The sequence below is a fragment of the Lolium rigidum genome, chromosome 4, assembly GCF_022539505.1.
Source record: "Lolium rigidum isolate FL_2022 chromosome 4, APGP_CSIRO_Lrig_0.1, whole genome shotgun sequence".
Taxonomy (NCBI): Eukaryota; Viridiplantae; Streptophyta; class Magnoliopsida; order Poales; family Poaceae; genus Lolium; species Lolium rigidum.
Genome location: NC_061511.1, coordinates 41,661,409 through 41,681,618, shown reverse-complemented (window position 1 = coordinate 41,681,618; position 20,210 = coordinate 41,661,409).

The window sequence follows — 20,210 nt, the reverse complement described above, 5'->3', positions numbered from 1 at the left end:
TGTATTTGACATTGTTTTCACCTCTCTGAATACAGTTCCCCTAGGATGATTTATCTTGCAGATGGACTTCCGTTATTAAGTGAGGTATCATATTTACCCACTGAACAATATGCACTACTTTACCATCATACAGTGTCTTCTCTGCAACTGGAAAAAAGTTGCTGTAATTTATACAGATGTTCTACTACTTTACCATCATATAGTATCTTTCTGCAACTGCAAAAAAGGTTGCTATAATTTATATAGATTTTGTACAGCATATAGAGGAAGGTTCTACTAGAAATCTGATTTCTTCCGTTCACTTTACCAAGCTTTAATTTGCTCTGGACAGGGGCCTTATTCCTAGATGTACCTGGAAGGCAGGACTTTGAAAGAAAAGAAGTTGTTTCATGTTTAAATCTGTACTGTCATTTATTAAAAATGGTAATCTTGATGGAGGTTTCAAACGTGAAGCATCAGTTTAAAAATACGTGTACATGCTATTTTTGTTCAGTCTCCATATCCTTAGAGCACTTGGTTTTGCCACAACATTAATTAATTTGGCTCGTGTTGTCTGTTTACCACGAATGCATCATGAATATCTGACTTTTTTAAATGCTAATTTGTGGTTTGCATCTGGCTGAACAGGTTTTGTATGTAATCCTTGCTCCACCAATGACAATATAAGCTTGCCATATTTTGGTAACTGAGTTCAAGCATATGCATAATAAATTTTAAATGGCATATCATTTTCCATTTCAAACTGTGTCCTAGAAATAATATTGATAACAGACCATGTACAAGACCCAACAGTTTTACTAATTTTTTTCTAGGCCCGCTCATTGGTATTTCTGTGAGCTTCCGGTTTCAGTTTTCCAATAGTATTATTGATGCTTTAGGTTTGGTATCATCTGGTTCAAGCACTCACAAGAACGACACTTATTGTAGGTGCACAGTACAATACTTACGTGCGATAAAATCACGATAAATCCAGAGCAAGGAGAAACTTTGCCATCCACAGTGATGGAATGCTATAACACATGTGTTGATCTGGAAGCACATGATTAGCAAATTTCTATGAAATCATCTGAGAGCTTCAACCCGATCTGATCATCTGACCATTTTATGGAGTGGTCTTGGCTGCAGGATGGTGTCGGCTGCAGGATGACACATGATTAGCAAATTTCTATGAATATTACCACAGGTGCAATTATCCCTCCTCCCAAAGTGGATTGTTTATTTCATTATGGAATCCATTTTCCCCATTATGTTTACTTGACAACCATTTATTGATTGCCCCCCAAGTCAGATGACGACGAGCCCGTGAATCAATGGAGGAGGAGGCCATGGAAGAGAGAAACGATGTGTGAAGATGTTGTGGTTACCGACGGAGCGCTAGCTGTGGGCGACGACCGGGCCAGGCAAGTTCATCTCATCCCTCTCCTCTGAGTCTCTCTCTCCTGCGCGGTAGTGCAGACTCATGGCGTGTGGTAGTATCTGGTGGCGCGTGCGGCAACACTCACCCAGATCGACTCGGTTCTTTTACCTTCGTAGCAGCAGTAAACAAGGCATGCTATTTTTATCGATTAGCTACTTTCTTTTCTTGGTATAAATTTTTGAAGTGTTAGGGAGTTGCAGATTCTGTGATCGCGTATTTGATTTTTTGAGAGTCCAACACTCTGGTTCCTAATTAATAATTAATGCGTTTTCTAAACATGGTGTGTGCCGGATATCAAGGTAGTCTGGGTGAGGCCGGTTCAGCCCTGACCCATGACCTCCTTCGTGCTCCAGACCAAGTGGGACATGCTAAATTTCAGATGCTTTGTTCACCATTATCAGAGGTCATCATGTACTTTGAGGCACATAATATGTTCCTTGGCAGTTTCAAATGGAATTGACATCAATTCTCTCGTTTCGCAGGTCAGAAGCAGGCATGGAGATCTGCACCATAGTGCAAGGGGAGAGGGGGATTTTTCATTTTATTGTCAGTTATCTAGGGTACGTATGCAACAATGGGAATATACCTAATGCCAAGGGAACTTTTGTGGTTGCTGGATATGTCTATTTACGTTAAAATTCATGTTTGGTGGCCGATATTGACATCAAGTCGGAGAAATAGAGGTGGATGGGGAGCACGCGCTTTAAATTTATATGTGTAACCTTATTTTGAATGTTTTGGATGCACATGAATGCTGTTGTATTTCATCTTGTACGGAGAATTGGCTTGCTCTTCTTTTGGATGCTCCTCTGCAAGCTTATGACAATACTTTTGAACGTTTTTCATTATTGTAGCCTGGTGAGTAGCGCGAGGAGGGCTGGCATGGGGAGCCATTGGGGTCGCGCACCCTCTGCCTCCTCGGCACCGGCGCACCTGGCGCTGAGTGCTGGTCATGGCGCCGCTCGCCAGAGCACATCGTCGTCTCGTTGATCGTCTGGCCTACCTCCCCGTGTAAGTTCTTCCTTTCCACTTTTTTTATTATAATTTCCTATTTTGCACAGCTGTGGAGGTGGATCTGCCCAGCCTTGGAGGTGAGCAGAGAACACCATAGCCATCTCTAACTAATTTTGTGTTGTTCCATCCTCATTTGCGAGGACGATCCTGATGAACATGCTGAAGAAACACGCATGCTCTCCATCAGGAGAACACTTATAGGTATGCATTTTTTCAAAGAAGAGATATATAGTGCTGGTCAGATGGTTATTGCAATTCCTTTCGTTTGACGGAATTAGAAATATTCTTCATTGGAAACAATTCCTGTCACGATTCAGGTGTCGACTTGCTCCAGCATAGAAATGAGGCAATCGATAGCTCTGCCTATTAATGGAAGAGCACACGGAGGTATTCCTCATCCTAATGGTGCAATTCTCGTATATATTGTTCATTTATGCTTCATTATTGTTAGGATATGTATTTTGTAAATATGCACGCGGAGGTGTTCCTCACCCACTTCCTCTGGTTTTTTCATCTTCAATGTGTATATGTATTTTGTGAGCTCCTCATTGCCATTCATGCCTCCTTTGATTAATATTAATGTTTATTTTTGTTTGGTGAGCTCTTCTTACTGATGACATGATTGTATAGACACCGGGCTAAGGCAAGTATTGTTTTTTTGGTGCATGCTTTGGTATTTTTAATGAGGTACCTGCTTCCTGCAATTGGACCTCCGGCATGCTTTGTTTGCCTCTATCTCGCAGAGTTCGTCAACTATTGCTGCTAGCGGGGCGGCTCGTTGGGATAATGCTTTAGTTTGTGTCTCCATTTTTGCGTGGTTGATCTTGAGGTTGTACTTCTTAAGATAGCAGGATTATTTTAGTTTGATTGTTTGTTATTCAGTGTCCAGCTTGATATTTTTTCAGACATTCTGTTGCTGAATACCTTAGCTTAAGACATAAAAGAAGCTTGTAGGTTGAGGATAGTGTTGCTCTCTTCATGTCTAATAATGTATTAGTTGTTTAGGAGCAATGTGGTCTTAGGATTGATGTGCTTAATAAAGAAGTATATAAAAAATGTTTGTTGCGATGATGTTCGAACTCTATGAAAAATAAAAAGTATATCACACTGGTAACATTGATGTTCAAGCTATATCATAGGTGGGCTTGCAATATTTGATCAAATTGTGTCTAGCTATTTTCAATTCTGGACCAAAGGCCCTTCTGAAAATCCAGTGGTTGGGAAGCATGATCCATTTTCAAAGAACTTCATCATTAATTAAAGTAGGAAATCCAGGCAATACTACATTCATAATTCTGCCATTTATGCTGACAAGGTATGTTTCTCCTTCATGTGCCCATTATGTATAATGCATTTTTCATTTCATTGATTCTCTTGTGTGTACCCCAATATTCATCATAGATTTGATCACATGGCAATAATAGGAAGGGGTTATTGAAATACCTATTGCAAAGGATGGACCTGGAGCTTGGGTCTTCAGGCTTGTGTTAGCTCAATTTGCACAACAGACAGTGGATAGAGAGGTGGTACCAGAGGTGGCAGGTACTAGGGAGTAGTGGTCCTGTAGGTTTGTGCGGCGGATATGAGTGTGGCTTGATAGCCATTGTAATCACTCTCTCTCTCTCTCTCTCTCTCTCTCTCTCTCTCTCTCTCTAAGCTACCACGCTACCACGTTTTAGTTCTATCCAATGTACTTAACCCTACTTTGCTACCAGTGCCTTCTTGATGAATATGATGACCAAACAATGTATAAGCTATATCATATAAGCTTCTTCGATCAACCTCATGTACAATAAATTGTATCACCGTGTTGCCTTATTTTAGATTTCATGCAACTCTAAATGTACATGTGAGGGCTCTATGTGTTAATACATCGTCATCTTCTAAGGGAAGGCTTATGATTTTGGAATGGCTAGCTTCAGCTTTTGTGTCGAGGCGCAAATGGTTAGCTGGAAAATTTGAAGGGATAAGAAATAAGCATCATAATTGATGTGTTAGCAAGTAAAGATGTAAGTATGGAAACAAATTAATTGTTAAATTATCATCCTATAAATGGTAGCATCCATTGGCATATTAACATGTTTTTGTTGGCACTGATTTAGCCGTTTCTTGCTTTGGAAGCACATGGTTAGTAGTTATAAATTGATTATGCCATTTGCGCGATAGCGCAACGAGTTATCTAGTAAGAGAGATATTGAAATATATATATATATCCCCAAGAATATGTTCAAATATATATTGAAATATATGCACGAATGATATGCAAGGTATGCCATCCATGCGCACACATGCACACTAATTATATATATATATATATTATGAGACAACTTAATCAAATGTGTTTTCATTCGAGATCGAGAACTTGTCAAAAATCAAGTTAATTAATTTATCAGCGCTAATTAGTTGGTCGCCTGCTTGATGCGCAATTAAGTGTCGTTGGCCTATATATGTAGGGTTTAATTAGGGTTTAGGGTTAGCTAGGGGTTAGGGTTAGGGTTAGGGTTTAGGGTTTAGGGTTTAGTGTTTAGGGTTTAGGGTCTAAAGTTTAGGGTTTAGTGTTTAGGGTGTTTAGGTTGTACGTTTAGGGTATAATTAGGGATTAGGGTTTTAGGGTCTAAGGTTTAGGGATCATCGATCGAGTGCACACACACACATTATTAGAGGCACCTGCGCCAATTTGCGCATAAAGTGCATGCGTATATATATAAGTGTGTTTCTTGGCCACCAACAATATATAGATCTAGAGAGAGATTGAAATATATTTAGGGTTTAGGGTTTAGGGTCGTTTAGGGTCTAGGGTTAGGGTTTAGGGTTTGGTGTTTAGGGTTTAGGGTTTAGGGGGTTTAGGGTTTAATTAGTGTTTAGGGTGTTTAGGGTGTCCGTTTAGGGTATAATCAGGGATCAGGGATTAGGGTTTTAGGGTTTAAGGTTTAGGGATATCATCGATCGAGCTAGTGCACACACACATTATTAGAGACACCCGCGCCTTTGCGCATAAAGTACATGCGTATATATAAGTGTGTTTCTTGGCCACCAACGATATATAGATCTAGGGAGAGATTGAAATATATTTAGGGTTTAGGGTTTAGGGTTTAGGGTCTAGGGTTAGGGTTTAGGGTTTAGTGTTTAGGATTTAGGGTTTAGGGTTTAGGGTCTAGGGTTTAGGGTTTAGTGTTTAGGATGTTTAGGGTGTACGTTTAATTAGGGTATAATTAGGGATCAGGGATTAGGGTTTTAGGGTTTAAGGTTTAGGGATCATCGATCGAGCTAGTGCACACACACATTATTAGAGGCACCCGCGCCTTTGCGCATAAAGTGCATGCGTATATATATAATAAGTGTGTTTCTTGGCCACCAACGATATATATAGATCGAGAGAGAGAGAGATTGAAATATATATATATATCCCCAAGAATATGTTCAGATATATATTGAAATATATATATGCACGAATGATATGTGCATGGTATGCCATGCGCGCATGCACACTAATTGTATATATATTATGAGGCAACTTAATCAAATGTGTTTTCATTCGAGAGAACTTGTCAAGATTCAAGTTAATTAATTTATCCTGCTTGATGCGCAATTAAGTGTCGTTGGCCTATATATATATGTAGTGTTTAATTAGGGTTTAGTGTTAGCTAGCTAGGGTTTTAGGGTTAGGGTTAGGGTTAATTAGGATTTAGGGTCTAGGGTTTAGGGTTTAGGGTTTGGGGTTTAGTACGTGTTTAGGGTTTAGGGTCTAGGGTTAGGGTTTAGGGTTTAGGGTTTAGTGTTTAGGGTTTAGGGTCTAGGGTTTAGGGTTTAGTGTTTAGGGTGTTTAGGGTGTACGTTTAGGGTATAATTAGGGATTAGGGTTTTAGGGTTTAAGGTTTAGGGATCATCGATCGAGTGCACACACACATTAATTATTAGATGCAGCCACGCCTTTGCGCATAAAGTGCATGCGTATATATATAAGTGTGTTTCTTGGCCACCAACGATATATAGATCTAGAGAGAGATTGAAATATATTTAGGGTTTATGGTTTAGGGTTTAGGGTTTAGGGTTTAGGGTCAAGGGTTGGGGTTTAGGGTTTAGGGTCTAGTGTTTAGGGTTTAGGGAGTAGTGTTTAGGGTTTAGGGTCTAGGGTTTAGTGTTTATGGTGTTTAGGGTATAATTAGGGATTAGGGATTAGGGTTTTAGGGTTTAAGGTTTAGGGATCATCGATCGAGTGCACACACACATTATTAGAGGCACCCGCGCCTTTGCGCTTCAAGTGCATGCGTATATATATGAGTGTGTTTCTTGGCCACCAACGATATATAGATCGAGAGAGAGAGATTTAAATATATATATATCCCCAAGAATATGTTCAAATATATATTGAAATATACACACGAATGATATGAAGGTATGCCATGCGCGCATGCACACTAATTATATATATATTATGAGACAACTTAATCAAATGTGTTTTCAGTTGAGATTGAGAACTTGTCAAAATTCAAGTTAATTAATTTATCAGCGCTGATTAGTTGGTCGCCTGCTTGATGCGCAATTAAGTGTCGTTGGCCTATATATGTAGGGTTTAATTAGGGTTAGGGTCAGGGTTAGTGTTAATTAGGGTATAGGGTCTAGGGTTTAGGGTTTAGTGTTTAGGGTTTAGGGTTTAGTGTTTATGTTTTAGGTTTTAGGGTTTAGTGTTTAGGGTCTAGGGTTTAGTGTTTATGGTTTAGGGTTTAGTGTTTATGGTGTTTAGGGATTAGGATTAGGGTTTTAGGTTTTTATGGTTTAAGGTTTAGGGATCATCGATCGAGTGCGCACACACATTATTAGAGGCACCCGCGCCTTTGCGCATAAAGTGCATGCGTATATATATAAGTGTGTTTCTTGGCCACCAACGATATATAGATCGAGAGATAGAGATTGAAATCCCCAAGAATATGTTCAAATATACGCACACACATGACTTATTAGAGGCACCCGCGCCTTTGCGCATAAAGTGCATGCATATGTGTGTTGTTCTGGCCACCAACGATAGATCGTGAGAGAGAGATAGATTGAAATCCCCAAGAATTAGAGGACCCCCTTGCACAAGTGTTGGCCATCTATATATAATATGAATCCCAATAATGTTCATACATGATAGGGCATATGTGTGAAGCAATTTTTTTCGAGAACTTGTAAAGATTCAAATTTATCCGTGCTAATGGAAACTAGTGCACATTAGAGGACCCCTTGCACACGTGTTGGCCATCTATGTATAGTTTGAATCCCAATAATGTTCATACATGATAGGCTATATGTGAATCAATTTTTTCTTCCAAGAACTTGTCAAGATTCAAATTTATCGGTGCTAATGGAAACTAGTGCGCACTAGACGAGCCCCTTGCGCAAGTGCTGGCCATTACATATAGTTTAAAACTCAAGAATGTTCATACATGATAGGCCATATGTGCAAAGGAATTTTTTTCCCGTGAACTTGTCAAAATTCAAGTTTATCGGTGCAAATGGAAACTAGTCCAAAAAATTACATAGAGGTCCAAGAGAACTAGACAATAACTAATAGGACCTGCAACTTTACAAAAAGGACCCCAAAACATATAGAAGAAAATCAATCGAGTCCTTCCGGACCGCACATCGATCTCTCGCTCCGCATCCTTTCCAGGCAACTCCGTCACGGGGACGCACCACTTGGGACGGTGTCGCCGGTAGTCGCCGGGACGAAGGAGAAGAAGGGCCTCGAGCAACAGCATATTGGCTCGAGAAGGGCCGCCGAAAGGCCAAGATGTTCACGGGCAAGACGGATGACGCCGTCGTATGCCCCGAGCTTGTGAACGTTAGCGGCTTGACTTCCCCATTGGCCGGATCCGAAGCACCGACCAAAGCAAGCCTCACCGTTAGCGCCATCACCTTGATGGCACCGGATCGGGGTTTGGCCGGCAAGATCCGCCAGATCTGATCCGCCAGATTCACCATAGGCCAGATCTGAAGCCGATGACGAGATCCCCGACTCCATTGCGCCATTCTGCTCATGGGAAACACTTGATCTAAGCTTACAACAACATGAACTCCCTCGGATCCAAATTAACTAACTCAACTTTGCTTATCTAAATATGGATGTATCCACACATGTTTTTACTCGAGATACATACACGTCTAAGGAAAGTTGAATCAATTAATTTAGTTCGGAGGGTGTACGATATAAAGAGAGAAGTCGGCCTCGTCTCCGGCCGGCGAGGCTGCCGGAGAGAAGGGGGAGAGGAGCCAGGGGAGTGGGAGAGACTCGAGAGAGAAAGAGAAGAGGAGGAAATGAGAGCTCCCTGGGGAAGAACATTATTTTTGTCGTTCTACTCGTAGCTTGAAACTGAAAATTTCGGCCGCGCGCCAAATCATCCCGCCGCATCCATTCGAAAATCCCGTGACCAGTTTTACCCTTTTAACCCTGGTCCGGAAGCTACAACCCACCGACCATGGAGGGCTCATTCGGTAACAATGAAATATCTTGCCTAGATCCCGAACCCTCCCCACGAGGCCCACACCCACCCACCAACCATTCGCCCCATTAGCTCAAAAATACTCTCACACGCCAAAGCTCGACTCTCTACGATACTAGATCTGCTTCACCGCCGGCATACTCCTCCACAGCCGTAGCCTTGATCGTGTTGGCTGTCCACCCACCCGATCCGCTCCCCCGCCGCCCTCGCCACCGACGGATCTGCTTCACCGCCGACCTCGCCACCGACGGATCTGCTTCACCGCCGACCTCGCCACCGACGGATCCGCTTCACCGCCGACCTCATCCACAGCGTAGCAATCAACGCCTTTCCTGTCGACGCACCGGATCCTCTCCAACGGAACCGTGTCTACTTCACCACGCCCCCCCATCCACAGAAGCCGATCTATTCCACCGAGTCACCGACTACCTCGGCGCAGCGGCTGTATCAACTTCACCGAATCCCTTGCCAGCCAACCAGATCTGCTTCACTAACGCCCGCTTCTACTGAAACAGGGTCGACTCATCGTCTCCCGCGTTCGCCGCCGCTGGAATGCAAGTTGTCGCCCCCGTCCACCCCGCCGCAGCTTGGTTAGTACGCTGGCCCATTAGATCGCGGTGTTTCTTTAGCCATGTTTTGTGTAGTTATTTGCAGATCTCATATGCCATTAAATTTCTTGATGTGTTACTTCACATGAAGTTCGTTTAAGTATTGTACAGTACCAAAGCATTATCCGGTCGCTACCATCCTGTTCATTCTACTGACACCAGTGTGCATCCACATATTTATAGCCTTATACACATTCATTTGCTGCCAACTGTTTTTGTACTGCATGCTATTCCTTTTATAGTCATGCTATGGACATTTCCAATCTGGTTGTTCTTATACCACGTCATTAGCTCACCGCTAGCCGCTAGCTGTTTTCTCGTGTCTCGCTATTCTCACACTCGCTTTTATAATCATGCTATGTGCATTTCCAATCTGCTTGCTCTTATACCTCGTCTTTAGCTTATAGCTATTTTTTTCCATGAATGCTCCTGTCGCACGGCTTGTATAGTTATTGCTGCGTGCATGTCTGGTCTTTGTATTATCGTAGACTAACTTGTCAATGTTATTTTTCCTAGGGATTGATCATGCGAACCACTTATTAGAATATCCAACATTAACAGCGGGGACACTAGGGAAGATTGGAATCTAAGTTCTTGGTTGGTAACTTTGGCAGTTTACTTCCGTTATTATCTATAACCTATATGCATTGTTCCTTATGCAAGAGATTAACACTTGGAACCCTGCCATAGCAATGCCATCCATGCTTTACTATGTTTCTGCCTATTTGATATGCTTGTCTTGGAGCAACTGCGAAGGTGATTTGAACCTGACATTTGGTCATTCTTAATGCCAGTTTACTTTATGTGGAAAACCTTGGCATTACCCTACTCTAAATCTGAATGTCCGAAATTCGTATCTCATGCAAAGCAACATCTAGTTGGTTTTAATCTGATATCTGGTAAATATTGGCTTATTCATTTGGCAGCTCAAGTTTTTTGTTATTTGAAACCAGCTGACTTGGTCTTAAATGTGATATCTAAACACAGATTAAGGACAATGGAGCAGGAGGATTAGCATTTCACTTGATGGCTGAACCTAAAATGATAGGCATGTCGACCACGACTAGTGCACGCAAGAGAAGGACTCGCAACGAGCCGGTATGTTACGCTACATGCTTGTTATCCGATCTCTACATTGCGTAATACATGTTTGAATAGTTATTTGTTGTAACTATTTTTGCAATATTACCAGAATGCATTTTTAGTGAAGCAAGTCATCATTAGAAGATAGTCGCCAAAGCGACCTCGTGCAACATTATGATGTAAGTCTACTTAGTACAAGTTCCATACATTGTCTTATTTATGCAACTTGTTATTATCTTATATCTACATTGCATAATAAATGTTTGAATAGTTCATCGTTGTAACTATGTTTGCAATATTACTAGAATGCAGTTGTAATGAAGAAGTCCTTAGTAGAAGATAGAGCGCAAAAAAGATTTCGGGGTGAGCCTATGCAACGATATAATGTAAGTCTGCGCTTAGTACTTGTGACTATCTCATATCGACAATGCTTAATACATGTTTGCATAGTTCATCGTTTAACTCTTTTTGCATTATTATCAGAATGCAGTTACGATGAAGCAATCTTCATTAGAAGAGAGGCCCACAAAAAGTTCCGATCTTTCTTCCGATGCATCCTCTCATAGCCGTCAACCTAGACCATTCCTTTCATCAAACAATAAACATCTCAAGGCTGTACTTTATAAAAGACATGGTATTGCTGCTTTAAGGTCTGTAGCTGATATGTTGACCAAGAGTACACAAGATTCAATCAAGGCGATTGCCAAATGTCAACGTGTTATTGATGATGCTAATAGAAGTCCTCAATGATTCTATGTAATTTTTTTAGCACATTAATTGCCTTGTAATTTTCCTAGTTATTTTATTTGTGTATGTAATTATGTGTATCATTGATATCAGATTTTAGGCTCATGAAATTTAATGCAAGTTGACTAGTCAAACAACTAGGGCCCTATAACAGATTGGGCCGGCCCATTAACAGTAGTGTGGGACCCACTTTCATTTTGGGCCGGCTCACTTACTTATTGGGCCGGCCTGTTAACACGATAGTGGGCCCACCTGCTTATTGGGCTGGCCCACTATCTTGTTGGGCCAGCCCACTTGCTATATGGTGGACCCCACATACTCAGCGGGCATGTGTCCTTTAACAGGCAAGTGGGACCCACCTGTGTTTTGGCCCGGCCCACTATCTTGTTGGGCCGGCCCACTTGCTATATGGTGGACCCTACATACTAAATGGGCCGGCCCTTTAACAGGAAAGTGGGACCCACCTGTGTTTTTGGCCCGGCCCACTTTCTTGTTGGGCCAGCCTACTTGCTATATGGTGGACCCCACATACTAAATGGGCCAGCCCTTTAACGAGAAAGTGGGACCCACCCGCGTTTTGGCCCGGCCCACTATCTTGTTGGGCCGGCCCACTTTCTATATGGTGGACCCCACATACTAAATGGGCCGGCCCTTTAACAGGAATGTGGGACCCACTTGTGTTTTTGGCCTAGCCCACTAGGTTGTTGGGCCAGCCCATTTGATCTATTGTGGACCCCACGTACAAAATGGTCCGGCCCGATAGCAGGAAAGTCGGACCCACATGCTAATTGGGCCGGTCCAATAAATTTTTGGGCCGGCCCACTTGCTTTAAGGTGGACCCCACTTGGTAAATGGGCCGACCCGATAACAGGAAAGTGGGTCCCGCATGTCTTGTGGGCCGGCCCTTTTCCCTGTTGACCGGTCAAACGAGTGCTTTCGGCCCGGCCCACATGCTTAGTGGGCCGGCCCATTTTAGTTTTGACCAGTCAACCTTAGAGGTTAGGCCCGACCCACGTAACTAATGGACCAGCCCAGCTATATAGTTGACCGGTCAAACTAAGTCAGCTGGCCTGGCCAGCAAACTTAATGGGCCGGCCCGCTTAAGACGTGGCAGGCCTCGTGTGGGCCTACCATCTACCACGGGGTTTCAGCCGGTTAACGCCGTTAACTGCCAGTTAAATGCGTCTGCCACGTGTCAGTTTGCATGATGTCAGCAGTCAACGGGCTCCCGGAAACATTCTTGCAACGGTCCGATTTTCCGTGGCGGAAGGGCGCCCAAGCGCGACGGACCGAAAAATTCGTCGTAGGACTTTGCCTGACGCACTTTAGACAACAGAACCCATATAGTCGGGTTATGCCCATAGGCGACGAAAAATACCCCTTAGCGGACGATTTTGGGATGTTGTCTATCAGAACTTTTCTTGTAGTGATAGAGGTACCCCTTTGTGACACTTGGTTGAAACATATGTTATGCAATGATAATCCGTGTTAATCCAAGCTAATTAGGACAAGGTGCGAAGACTATTGGTATTCTATGCATGAGGCTTGCAACTTATAGGATCTCTTATACATAACACATATGATTTATTACTACCGTTGACAAAATTGTTTCTATGTTTTCAAAATGAAAAGCTCTAGCACAAAAATAGTAATCCATGCTTCCCCTGCGAAGGGCCATTCTTTTACTTTATGTTGAGTCAGTTTACCTACTTCTTTCTATCTTAGAAGCAAACACTTGTGTCAACTGTGTGCATTGATTCTTACATGTTTACCTATTGCACTTGTTATATTGCTTTATGTTGACAACTATCCATCAGATAAACATGTTGAAGTTGAAAGCAACCGCTGAAACTTATATCTTCCTTTGTGTTGCTTCAAAGCTTTCTACTAAGAATTTATTGCTTTATGAGTTAACTCTTATGCAAGTCTTATTGATGCTTGTCTTGAAAGTACTATTCATGAAAAGTCTTTGCTATATGATTCGAGTTGTTTATTCATTGTCTTTACCATTGCTTCGAATCACTTCATTCATCTCATATGCTTTACAATAGTATTGATCAAGATTATGATAGCATGTCACTTCAGAAATTATCATTGTTATCGTTTACCTACTTGAGGGCGAGTAGGAACTAAGCTTGGGGATGCTTGATACGTCTCAAACGTATCTATAATTTCTTATGTTCCATGCTACTTTTATGATGATACTCACATGTTTTATACACACTTTACATCATTTATATGCATCAATAGGGCGGCGCGGCCAGCATGGGGCCCGCGCCGGCCTATGGTGTGGGGCCCCCGCGCAGCCTCCACCCTACCCTTACGCCTACTTATAGCCTTCGTCGCGAAAACCCCTGTATCGAGAGCCACGATACGGAAAACCTTCCAGAGACGCTGCCGCCGCCAATCCCATCTCGGGGGATTCAGGAGATCGCCTCCGGCACCCTGCCGGAGAGGGGAATCATCTCCCGGAGGACTCTTCATCACCATGATCGCCTCCGGATTGATGTGTGAGTAGTTCACCCCTGGACTATGGGTCCATAGCAGTAGCTAGATGGTTGTCTTCTCCTCATTCTGCTATCATGTTAGATCTTGTGAACTGCCTATCATAACCAATACCATCTATTTGTAATGCTACATGTTGTGTTTGTTGGGATCCGATGAATATGGAATACTATGTCAAGTTGATTATCAATCTATCATATATGTGTTGTTTATTTTCTTGCATGCTCTCCGTTGCTAGTAGAGGCTCTGGCCAAGTTGATACTTGTAACTCCAAGAGGGAGTATTTATGCTCAATAGTGGGTTCATGCCTCCATTGAATCTGTGATAGTGACAGAAAGTTCTAAGGTTGTGGATGTGCTGTTGCCACTAGGGATAAAACATCAATGCTTTGTGTAAGGATATTTGTGTTGATTACATTACACACCATACTTAATGCAATTGTCTGTTGTTTGCAACTTAATACTGGAAGGGGTGCAGATGCTAACCTGAAGGTGTACTTGTTAGGCATAGATGCATGCTGGATAGCGGTCTATGTACTTTGTCGTAATGCCCTGATTAAATCTCATAGTAGTCATCGTGATATGTATGTGCATTGTTATGCCCTCTCTATTTGTCAATTGCCCAGCTGTAATTTGTTCACCCAACATGCTATTTCCTAGAACTGCTATTCTACAAACCTCTGCTCTTGGAGGCCCAACACTGTCTACAAACCTTGGGTGATCCACTTAAGGGAACTGCTGTTCTACAAACCTCTGCTCTTGGAGGCCCAACACTGTCTACAAGAATAGAAGCACACGTAGACATCAAGCTATTTTCTGGCGCCGTTGCCGGGGAGGTAAGGTAAAAGGTATTCACATCCTCCGACTACTAAGCTATTTCCTAGCATTGTTGTCGGTGTGTGAGTGCCCGAAGGTATCTCCTTTAGATTCTGCAATTTTATCTTTTTGTTTCTTGTTTTTATTTTTCACTAGTTAGGCATAATGGAAAACAACAAATTTAGTGAGCTTTTTAATCTTTTCCCTGAATTAAGACATGAATTGCTTGATGCGAAAATTAAAAAACCTATGGAACCTTATTTGCATGCTAGTAGCAATGTTATTAGTATGAACACAATTACTGCTAATGCTATGGCAAAGTCTAAGCTTGGGGAAGCTAGTTTTTATGATCTTTTTAGCTTCCCAGCTTTAGGGGAGAAAGTTTGCTCTGATAATACTTTATCTCCCATATGCGATAACTCTAATGACGCTTGTGATATTCTAAATCCACCTACTGAAAGTATTCCTTTCAAGATACCTATGAAAATTGTTAAACTTGCTATGAACAATTGCTATTTTGGAGATGGGACTGTCCATCCTAGTGATCATTTACTCTTTATACATGAATTATGCGAGTTGTTCGAGAGTGCGGGTATTTCAAAGGACCAAGTTAAGAGGAAGCTATTCTCTATATCTCCGAAGGGCGAGAGCTGCGGAACGGTATAAGACGTCGAAGAATGGTCGATCTATTGGTTGGGAGGAAATTGTACCTCTCTTTTATTCTAAATTTTATCCTCCTCATGAAGTGCATGTTGATAGGAATTACATTTATAACTTTTATCCTCGTGATGGAGAGAGTATTTCCCAAGCATGGGGGAGATTGAAGTCACTAATGCTCAAATGTCCCATTCATGAGTTCCCCCGTAATGTTATTATTAATAATTTTTATGCAAGGCTTTCAGGACACCACAAGGATTATCTAGATGCCTGTTTGGAGGGATCTTTCACAAGCAAGGAGGTTGAAGCTAGATGGGATCTTCTTGAAAGAATTCAAAGCAATACTGAAGATTGGGAGAATGACAAAGATAAAGAATCGGTATAAACTACGAGTATGATTGCATTAAGTCTTTCGCTCAAACTGCTGATTTTCAAGAGCTTAGTGCTAAATATGGTCTTGATCCTCAAATTATGGTCGATTGCTATAGAGCCTTTGCTTCTCATATTAATGTTCCTAAAGAAAATTGGTACATGTATCATGAACCTTTTAAAGACATCGGCATGAAGGATGAAACTGTTATTAATGATTGCAATGAACATGCTCAAACTTCTGAAAATGCTATTTCCTATAAGCATGTTAATTTTTGTGGAGTTCATAGACCTTGTGAAAAGAATAAAATTGAAGAAGAATATTGTATCCATCGCAGGAATGAAAAAACTAGAAAGTGGTCTAGGGCTCTAGATGATCTTGGTGAAAAAGTTTGTGCCCTCTATCCTTTTATTTGTGAACTTTGCCATAGAGTGGGTCATTTTAATTTTCAATGCTCCTCCAATGATAATTCGAACCTCATGAGTGCTGCAAATTTGTATTGTGATGATGAAATCATTCCTAATCAGCATGATGAACTTACATTATTTTTGGGGTGTGAAGAGTTATTGAGAAAAACTTCTTTGGTGGATATGAGTGCTCTTGATATTAATAGTGTCCTGCATGGGTGTCTTTCTTATTGCATTGATAATTGCCACACAAATACTTACATACAAAATATTATAGAAGATGACACTTTGCCAAAATATGACAGGACTAATATGTATTTTCCTCTTATTAATGAAAGAGAGGTATCCTCCCAAGTTTCTTCTATTGTTTCTAATAAAAAACCAGGATATGTGGAGAAGCTTCCTTTCAAGCCTCTCCCTCCTAAAGGGGAAAAGAAGAAGAAGAAGGGAACGAAGAAGAAGAAGAAGAGGGGGAGGATAGGTAACAGTAAGTATGTTGCTCCTAATTATTATTATGATAATGAATCTGAGTACAATGATCTTCCTATGCCCTTTACCGATATTAGTGATCATGATTTGGAAGAGCACACTACTTTTGATACTGAAAATCTCTTTGGTACCGATTATGAAAGTAACGATGTTAGCACTATCCATGTTCCCTCAAACGATGATATTGAAAGCTCTAAGCTTGGGGATGTTGTGCTTGAAGATCCTATATTTGAGACCTTTACTTTTAGTGAAAATGATGATATTATATCTTCGGATTTAGATAATCGTTATAGAGATGGCTATGACACAGGTTATAATTATCCTTATGAAACTTGTCATAGTTATGATGGGATTGCCAAAAACCATTCCCTTAGTATGCAACTTGTTTACCATGTTCAAATTCTTGATAATGATCCTGCTCCAATTACTATTAATGAGAAGAGTTTTTCTTATGCCAAAAATAATGATACTTTTATGCATATGAACCATGATAAGAATGTTTTAAGTGATGGTTATATTGTGGATTTCATCAATGATGCTACTGAAAGTTATTATGAGAGAGGGAAACATGGTTATATGCATCTTAATAATATTAAGTTCCCCCCCTTTATGTTGAGAATCTTGAAGTTGCGCTTGTCTTGTATTCCTATGCTTATTGCATTATGCTTACATGACTTGTTTATTTACAATATTACTTTTCATAGGAAGTGGGTTAGACTTAAAAGTGTTTCTTACTTGCTTTTGATGCTCTCTTTTGCTTCAACTCTTATTTCTTGCGAGAGCATCATTAAAATTACTGAGCCCATCTTAATGGCTATAAAGAAAGCACTTCTTGGGAGATAACCCATGTTTTTATTTTGCTACTGTTTTGTTGTGTCTTGGAAGTTGTTACTACTGTAGCAACCTCTCCTTATCATGTTTGTTTCATTGTTGTGCCAAGTAAAGTCTTTGATAGAAAGTTGATACTAGATTTGGATTTCTACGCAAAAACAGATTTTTAGCTGTCACGAATTTGAGTTGATCTCTCTGTAGGAAACTCGTAAAATCCTGAAAAAATTCATGCGTAATCCTCAGATATGTACGCAACTTTCGTTCAACTGGAGCTTTTCCATCTGAGCATGTTAAGTGCCTCGAAAAAATTCGTCTTTACGGACTGTTCTGTTTTGACAGATTCTGCCTTTTATTTCGCATTGCCTCTTTTACTGTGTTGAGTGGATTTCTTTGCTCCATTAAATTTCAGTAGCCTTGGGTAATGTCCAGAAGTGTTGGTAATGATTGTGTCCTTGCTGAACATGTGAATTTTTGATTATGCACTAACCCTCTAATGAGAATGCTTTGAGTTTGGTGTGAAGGAAGTTTTCAAGGATCAAGAGAGGAGGATGATATAATATGATCAAGAAGAGTGAAAAGTCTAAGCTTGGGGATGCCCCCGTTGTTCATCCCTGCATATTTCAAGAAGACTCAAGCGTCTAAGCTTGGGGATGCCCAAGGCATCCCCTTCTTCATCAACAACTTATCAGGTCACCTCTAGTGAAACTATATTTTAATTCCGTCACATCTTATGTGCTTTACTTGGAGCGTCTGTGTGCTTTTATTTTCGTTTTGTTATTTTCATTCTCTGAATAAATTCGGATCCTAGCAATCCTTGTGTGGGAGAGAGACACGCTCCGCTTTTTCATTTGAACACTTGTGTTCTTAATTCATGTTCATGGCGGAAGCTGAAAGCCGCATCACTTATTGTTATTTTGTTGGAAACAGAAAATGCTTCATGTGGTAATTGGTATACTGTCTTGAATAATTTGATACTTGGAAATTGTTTTGAGCTCTCAAGTAGATCATGTTTAAGCTCTTGCATCATGTAGTTTAAATCTATTAATGGAGAACTACCGTAGAGCTTGTTGAAATTTGGTTTGCATGATTGGTCTCTCTAAAGTCTAGATATTTTCTGGTAAAAGTATTTGAGCAACAAGGAAGACAGTGTAGAGTCTTATAATGCTTGCAATATGTTCTTATGTAAGTTTTGCTGTACCGGTTCATACTTGTGTTTGCTTCAAACAACCTTGCTAGCCAAAGCCTTGTACTGAGAGGGAATGTTTCTCGTGCATCCAAAACCTTGAGCCAAAACTTATGCCATTTGTGTCCACCATAACTACCTACTATGTGGTATTTTTCTGCCATTCCAAAGTAAATTGCTTGCGTGCTACCTTTTAAAAAAATTCATTCCTTGTCTTTGCAATACATAGCTCATGGGAAAGTAGCCTAAAAACTATTGTGGTAAAGAATATGTCGCTTATGTATCTTAGTTCTTATAAGTTGCTTCTTGAGCGGTAACCATGTTATCTGGGGATGCCATCAACCTGTTACACCTTTGTTGAATATCATGTGAGTTGCTATGCATGTTCGTCTTGTCTGAAGTAAGGGAGATTTGCCATGAGTTAAATGGTTTGAGTATGCATATTGTTAGAGAAGAACATTGGGCCGCCAACACAAGCCATGTATCATGGTGGAAGTTTCAGCTTGGATATTAATCCTCAAATCTCTTATGATAATATTATCTGTTGTTGAATGCTTAAAGCATAAAAGAGGATTCCAATATCTGTTTTCTATGTTGTCCCGGTATGGATGTCCTCAAGTTGAGATCTATCAAAATTGAGAAATCAAATGCGATCTATCTCCTTGGACCTTTGTACAGGTGGCATAGAGGTACCCCTTTGTGACACTTGGTTGAAACATATGTAATGCAATGATAATCCATGAAAGTCCGAGCTAATTAGGACAAGGTGCGGGCACTATTAGTATTCGATGCATGAGGCTTGCAACTCATAGGAAGTTTTACGCATAACACATATGAATTATTACTACCGTTGACAAAATTGTTTCCATGTTTTCAAAATAAAAAGCTCTAGCACATGAGTAATCCCTGCTTCCCTCTGCGAAGGGCCTTTCTTTTACTTTATGTTGAGTCAGTTTACCTACTTCTTTCTATCTTAGAAGCAAACACTTGTGTCAACTGTGTGCATTAATTCTTACATGCTTGCTTATTGCACTTATTATATTACTTTGTGTTGACAATTATCCATGAGATATGCATGTTGAAAGTTGAAAGCAATTGCTGAAACTTAAATCTTCCTTTGTGTTGTTTCAAAACCTTTTATTAAGAATCTATTGCTTTATGAGTTAACTTTTATGCAAGACTTTTTGATGCTTGTCTTGAAAGTACTATTCATGAAAAGTTTTGCTATATGATTCAGTTGTTTAGTCATTATCTATTTGTTAGTAAACTATAGACCATTGCTTTGAGTCTCTTCATTCATCTCATATGCTTTACAATAGTATTGATCAAGATCATGTTGGTAGCATGTCACTTCAGAAATTATTCTTTTTATCGTTTACCTACTCGAGGGCGAGTAGGAACTAAGCTTGGGGATGCTTGATACGTCTCCAACGTATCTATAATTTCTTATGTTCCATGCTAGTTTTATGACAATACCTACATGATTTATTCATACTTTATATCATTTTGATGCATTTTCTGGTACTAACCTATTAACAAGTGCCGAAGCGCCAGTTCCTGTTTTCTGCTGTTTTTGGTTTCAGAAATCCTACACAGGAAATA